Here is a 7793-nt window from a genome sequence, read left to right on the forward strand (position 1 = left end):
CTGGGGAACAACATGTTTAAATTATCAGGTGTCTGAGCCTGAATTTTCCAACACAGTGCATAATATACAAATTGCTCTATTCTCTGTATGTTAGAGGTAATAGTAGTAAATTTGACTGCACTTACACAATGCAATGGGAAACTGCACAATGAAATCGGAACTATAGAACCAAGCACTGGACACAGATCAGAAAAATGGCCATGAAAGATGTAAACTGCTGAGCTGTGCATACCGACTGATGAGGGATGTGCTTTGCCCACCAGCCTCTCTCATATTAAAAAAAAAAAAAAGAGTTAGGAGTTAGCCAGGCACATAAGATAGCAGGTGCTCATTTTATTAATTTTGCTTATGAATCTATTATCCTTTTCCACAAAACAATATAAATGTATTTAGGGTCAGAGCAGCAGAAACAATCCCCCCCCTTTTTTTTCTAGTGATAATGGTGCCATAATTAAAGGGATTTAAAATGAGAAACAATATGTCTAGGATTTTTTTTCATCACTGATGAGAAGTAGGTGTTTTGGTTTGGTTATAAAACATGGATTGGCAAGGAAAGGGGAGAATTATGTTAATTAGGTATTTCACAATTGAAATAATACACATGATTATGTAAAGAGAGCCTAGTGAAGCTATTAACTCAAGGTCTAAAAATTTGATGGCTGTTCCAGTACTACTAGATTTCATAAATTACTTCATTTGTAAAATACTAATCTCTTTTTTGGCATATTTCAGATTTTGTCTTTAATGTAAAAGTGTAAACTTTTTTCACAATTCCATTCTTGTTTTGTTCTATTTAACATTGACAGTGCCCTCTACTTCACTCTGAAAGTTTAATTTGCTTTTCCTTTGATTGTTTTCTACCCAAATGCAGTATTTCCTTTGTATATGGCATGTAATTCATGGCATATTTAATCCCCCCATTCCCAAAATAGATTTGAACTTTAATTTTGTTTCAGATTCTAAGTTATTTTTTCCTCCATTCCCTTTGTAAACTTGCAATAGATTAATCAATTCCCAAGTATTCCGTTATATATAACTTGTTATACATGCATAGCCATAAAGCTATTACTTTGGAAGCTAAATAATGTTATAGAGAAAGAAAGAAATTTTACGAAATAAAGTCATATAGGAGGGAGAGAGAAAGAAATATAACTAAATCTAGTTTACATGTACAAACCATCCTGGCTTCCACTACATCCACAAACATCATAAGATTTAATTGTTAGTTTAGCAGAGGGGATGATTGCCTCAAGACTGCAGACACTGGAGCTTTGGGAGTTTCTCACCAGTTTAGCATTTTCTGTTTACCATCAGAAAACAGTTGCTGACCCTTCCCAGATCAACTGGTTCTCAAGAAAAGTGTGTAACCTGTGTGTCAGACATTGTGGATGTTTGAGCACTCATACATTTGCGCTTCCTGCCTTTCAACTATGCAATTGATGCAGTCCTCAAGATTTGGAAGGGAGCCCATGCATTTACTGCAATCACTAAATTGCTGAGTTCATTTTTTTAAAACTGCAATGCTGTATGACACTTGACTAAATCTCCTTATCAGCTGTTTCCAAATACAGTTTTAGAGTAATAATAATCTTAAAAGCATTTTACGCATATTGGTGTAATTCAGGTTTATGACAAACTCTGTCTCAAACTATAAGAATAAAACTCTTTTCCTGCCCTGATCAGTAACATCAAAATCCAGAGATATGTTTTCCACTTCAAAAGGTAGGTAATTGGGGTCAGTCTTTAGTAGCTGTAGTATAATGCAAGAAATAACCCAACTTATATCTGTCTTGTCATCTCTTCTCATCCCTTAATAAGAAATTTGCTTGCTCAGCTTGTCTTTTGCTCAGTTTATGGAATCCTTTTCCTCTTTTTCTTTCGTGGGTAAATTTCATGAGCAAATAGCAATAGCACTTACACTTGTAACCCATCCTATAGTGTTGTACAGCACTCTGGGTGGTTTACAATATCAGCATAGTGCCTCCAACAATCTGGGTCCTTATTTTATTGACCTCAGAAGGATGGAAGGCTGAGTCAGTCTTCTAGACATCCAGCTTACCTCTTAATTATCTCTTCAGCTTAGGAAGACTAGCCATTTAATACATTTCATAACACTTGTCCCTTCAGTCATTGATAAGCCCTCGCCACACAACAGCATGTTAATACCAGTAAAAGCTATGGGCATTTGATCTTTGTTTATAGCAGTTTTTTTCAACCTCCTCTGCTTTAAGATGTGAGGATTTCAACTCCCAGAATTCCCCAGCTAGCCTCTTTGCCTCTCTTAAAAACACTGCTGTTGCTCCAGCTATTCTCCCTTGAAGGTAGGTAGGGGAGGCTCCAGACCAATCATGATTCCTGGAAGGAAGACAGCAATATTTATACATGCTTAATGAATAGCCTGCTTCTTCTCAAAATATGTGCAAACACCCCAGTTTTGGAAGCGTCACACCCAATTCTCCTTTAAAAGGAATGTTTAAAAAGAGATGGGAAAAGGGCAGAAAGAAGCAATACTTCTATCCTTTAAAATATCTAGCAAATTAGGAATGCTGTGCATGCGTGGAACTTTTATGCTAGATTCAAACTTAAGCCCTCCAGAGGATTACTTTCAAATTCTTTGAAAGGCAGTCATACTGTGTATGCCTGCTCTCACAGTCCTTCCTGCCTAATGAGCATGCCTAAAATGCTTGGTTATCTTTGCACCTCAGTTCTTCAATGGATAAGTAATTTGAGGGTTGCTCAGGCTTTTGATTCTTTGCAGTGTGATCACAAAAGACTGTTTTTCTTGTAATATGGCTGAGGGTGTATGGAATTCTATATATCTTTATTTGTATCTATAGTATGTCTATGGGAGAGAAAGAATAAAAAAGATTCTTTGTTAGTTCCATCTTCATGTAAGAATAAAAAAAAATAGGAAGAAAACTTGTTTTAAGATCTTTTAGGATTTTGGGGGGGGGTTAGCTTGAGCTCAGTGTATAGTATTTTTTACATTCATGCTTTATTAAAATAAAGCTTTGTCACAGAAATCGTAAGCCAGCAGTGTGCTGCAGCTGCCAAAAAAGGCAATGCAATCCTAGGCTGCATTAACGGAGGGATAGAATCAAGATCACGTGACGTTTTAATATCGCTTTATAATGCGTTGGTAAATCCACACTTGGAATATTTCATCCAGTTTTGGCCGCCATGACATAGGAAAGATGTTGAGACTCTAGAAAGAGTGCAGAGAAGAGCAACAAATAGTTGCAGGAATTGGGTATGTTTAGTAAAATGAAGAGAAAGACTAAGGGTCACATGATAGCAGCCTTCCAATATCTAACGGGCTGCCACAAAGAAGAGGGGGTCAACCTATTCTTCAAGCACCTGAAGGTAGAATAAGAAGCAATAGATTGAAACTAATCAAGGAGAGAACCAACTTAGAAAATAAGGAGAAATTTTACAACAATCAGTGGAATGGCTTGCCTACAGAAGTTGTGGGTGCTCAATCACCGGAGGAATGGTTTAGCCTGAGTAAGGGTTTGAACTAGAAGAACTCCAAGGTCACTTCCAACTTTGTTATTCTATTAAATGCAAAAAAAAAAAATCCTGCAAGGGACTGAGATAATAAAATTACTGTTCTTTCCAATAAAGGAGAATATGTGTAGCTCAGTTGAAATGAGGGGTCCTTGGTGCTCTCTGAGCATGGTTGTTTTCTTGTAGATATTTCATTACCCACTGATCATCAGTGCTAGTCAGTAAAATTACTGGGTTTTTTTTAATCAGTCAACCATTGTAAATACAATTTTTACTAGCTATTGTGCTCAGCAAATTCCTATCTAATAATACAAATTAACAATTACAAAGATGTATTTATTACATTGGGTGCTACTGATTTCATTTTATTATTTTTTCCACTGCACATTTGATTTATTTAAATGAACCGCAGTACTTATTTCTCTGGCATAAATTTGTAACGCAAAGAAATAATTCATTTGAATTTTACTGTGGATCCACAGCAAGCTCTCAAAAGCTTCTTGAAAGTCTTGGTGAATTTTTTTTAAGCTATTTTATTAAACAGTTCTAATACTTTAGATCTTAACTGAGTCAACATATGAATATATTGGCCAATTGGATATATTTCAAATATATGCATATGAAATAAAATAGAAATTACCTTTAAAATGATTCAGATATAGCTGTTATCATATATATTCATATACACATCTATCTATCTATACACATATATACAATCATTGTTTTGTTACTGTTACATATATTTATTTACCAAATTTCCATCTAAATACAAACATTTTGGCTTTGGATATTCACTTGTAATATATCATCCCTATTTATTTATGTAACAATTCATCTTTATATTGGTTAAACTTCCTTCTTTGGGGCTAGACCAGCGGTTCTCAACCTGTGGGTCGGGACCCCATTTGGAGTCGAACGACCATTTCACGGGGGTCGCCAAACGCAGTCCACCATTTTTTCCCCCTTTTCCTTTTGAAAGCCAATAGAATAGACTCTCTTGAATAGAGTCTAATTCTATTGGCTTTCAAAAGCCAATAGGAAATGTCCAGGCTGTCTCTGCCCTGCTGAGCCCGTCAAAAGTCCCATTCTGCAAATGGTGCTGCAAGTTGTCTGCAGCGAAGGCAAGCTGTCTGGAAGTTTCCACCCCTCCCTGCTGAGCAACTACTAAAAATGTAAGTAAAAGAGGGCCAGTGGTGGGAGGTGGGAGGCCGGCAGGCGCAGGGAGGGTTGCTGGCGCGCGTGGGGCCCGGCAGGTGCCTTACCTCCCTTGGGCTGGGCCAGCTGGTGGCCCAGCCAGTGGTCGGCCTGCGCCATCTCTGCCGCTTGCCAGCTACGCCTCGGCTGGCGCAGGGGGCGGCACCACGCATGCATGGCGCTCCCAGGCAGGGAAAGTCCTCAACTTATGACCGGTTGGATAGCCCTCGACTTATGACTGGTTGTTTAGTCCTCGACTTACGACCGGTTGGGGGTCGCGGCATTAAAAAGGTTGAGAACCTCTGGGCGAGATGTTGCTTCATATAACTGGCCTTAGTCGGTTCCACATTTCTTCATCATATATCTATTAAGTTTTTTTCCTTAGGTTTACAGTATAAAAGTTCATTATAGGACAAATGCTTCCTATCTAGATCCTTTTTGCCCAATCCAATGACTAGGATGAAGAGGCTTTGGGTGGAAATGTTCACTTCATTACTATCCTGGAAAGTTAAGTTGGATAGCATATTATTAGAAACGTTGAATTAAACCCCCCCCCCCAAAAAAACCCTATAAAAGGCTGCACTATTGAAAGTTTATATTCTCAGTCAGAATGTCTTCAGTTTTGCTGTCTCAGTGTCTGCATTTATTTTTTGTTTTGCTTGATTAAAGATAATTATTATGTACAGTAGAGAGGATACCAAAAGGGTCAGAAAGCAAGATGCTACTGTAGTTATATTAATTAAGTCTCCTGCAGATTAAGCTTGAAGCAAGGTGACTTTACAAAGGCATATTGATCTCTGCCAGAGAGCAGCTTCTTCATTGTTTTTGTTTTAAACCTCCAAGTATTCTTTGCTCAGTTATGCACCCAGCTATGAAATGGTTGGTCTAGAATGCTTGCTCATGGAGCAAGAAAATACACTGCTTTATTGCTTTTTTTCCTCATTGATGATATTTCTTTGGCATTGGTCACTATTACTTGGTTTTGAGACCTCTATTTATTTGCCTCCTGTATCCATTTCATTTAATTATAGAATAGTTTTCAATATGAATATATGAATTTCTATTGCCATACTGCCCTTCATGTATTTGTAGGAGTTTAGTATTCATATCCATTCTTTACCAGATGCACAGATTTTTTTTTATAATTTCAATATATGGTCTTAGTATTTTTTCCACTCCTACTTGTATTGATGGGGGACTGACCCCTTTCCCTCTTTATCCTAATCTGTTATCTCTTGTCTTGACTTGTATTACCTGCCTGGTGAATTGTTCATTATTTACTGGCAGGTTTCCAGATTGTTTTAAGCATGTTTTTCTTCAGCCTTTATTGAGGAAAACTTCTCTGGATCCTTCTTTATGTTCAAGATACTGGTGTGTATCCATGGACACACCATGGATTAAAAAAATCTGAAGTCCTTGATATCATTACTCTTATAAAACTGATTCCTCATTTATCTTCCTGTGACCTAATATACATCAATCTGGTCTGTAGCAGGCCATTCAATTGAGACAGCACTATTTCTAATCCTGAATGATATTCTGGAAACCAAATCTCAACACTTTTTATTGCTGCTGTTGTTTTAAACTTGATGACACTTTTGATATGTTTGACCATCAAATATTGATTGATTAGATTTTTAGACCAACATAATCTTCTCATAATGGATAGCTTACAGAAATAAAACATTCACCATAATGTACAACTAAATTTACGGAGATAGTAAAACCATTAAAAAGCATTATCGTTAATTTAAAATGAAACATCCCAATGATAATTAGTAATTCCAATGGGACTATGTTAGTGAATTAACAACAAACCTGCAGAACAGCTCCAGAAAGCTAGTGCAGTAAGGCAAACACACCTCACAAGGGAAAGGACAAACATGTTGTTCAGTAGCCACCTCAACTTTTTGGGCCCTCCCCAGAGGATAGTCTTTTAGGTATCATTGATTTTGCAGTTGGTTTCTTCAAGTATTTCTTGCCTTCCCACTGTTTGATTAGTAAGTTAGTACAGATTTTTTTTAAAAAAAAAATCCACCTCATTCAGCTTGGCAGTTGTTAGAGTAATATCTGTTTTCTAGGGATGTATATGCAGGGAGCTGTTAAAATAGATGACTGTAGTGGTTTGTGTTTCTTGTAAATATATTTTCAGTTGCTTTGATTGATAAATTGTGAAGTATTTTTATTGGATTTTTTGTAATCATGTTACCATGCCTTGATAAGGGGACAAAATAAGTTATCTTCGTCTTCATAATCAGCATGAATGGAGACAGAAATGGAGGTAGAATTCTTAATTCTACTTTCCATGATGAGTATGGTATCCTCCATCTTTCCTGTTAACCTTGAACTATGAAGGGGAGCTAAGAATTAAGGATCGGAAATGAGTTATACTATGTGAATTTAAATGGACTCCAGAAGATGGTAGAGGACAGGAAGACCTGGAGGAATGTTGTCCATGGGGTCGCGATGGGTCGGACACGACTTCGCAATTAACAACAACAAAAATGTTTTAGAGTAACTCAAAACATACTTAAAATATTCATTACAATGACACTTGCCACCCCAACATCAGAGTAGGAGAAAAAATACAGTAGCCTTTCCTTTTTGAGAATCAGGCAAGAATGGCCTCTGTCATTGCATGAGCCTTTTGAGGCCCTTGAAAATCCATCATTACTCTATGGACAGCTCCACTAATTACAAAGCTCAGAAGAGTTAATGTTGTTTCAGTTAAAGAAGACTTTTGGTTATAAAGGTTATCTCTAAGAATCCATATACTTGAGGTTATTCCTATATGTACTTTAAAAGGCTCTCTTGAACAATCCTATCTCCAGTCTTACAAAAAATTCTATCCAATGTCATACAAATGCATTTTATTTTTACCAAACATTGTTTATAAAGACAGCTGATACAGGATGGTTGACATATCAATCTACTTGTCAAAGACAGAAGCGTCAAATATAAATTCAAGTCTGCCAAGAATCTTCCTGCATATACAATTTATACTATGTTATTCAAGTCAGTTTTGAATAACCAGACCAGTGTTTCTTAACCTTGGCAACTTTAAAGATGTGTGGACTTCACTTCCCAAAATT

This window comes from Crotalus tigris, unplaced genomic scaffold (genome assembly GCF_016545835.1).
Source record: "Crotalus tigris isolate CLP2741 ecotype Arizona unplaced genomic scaffold, ASM1654583v1 scf7180000018040.1558517, whole genome shotgun sequence".
Taxonomy (NCBI): domain Eukaryota; kingdom Metazoa; phylum Chordata; class Lepidosauria; order Squamata; family Viperidae; genus Crotalus; species Crotalus tigris.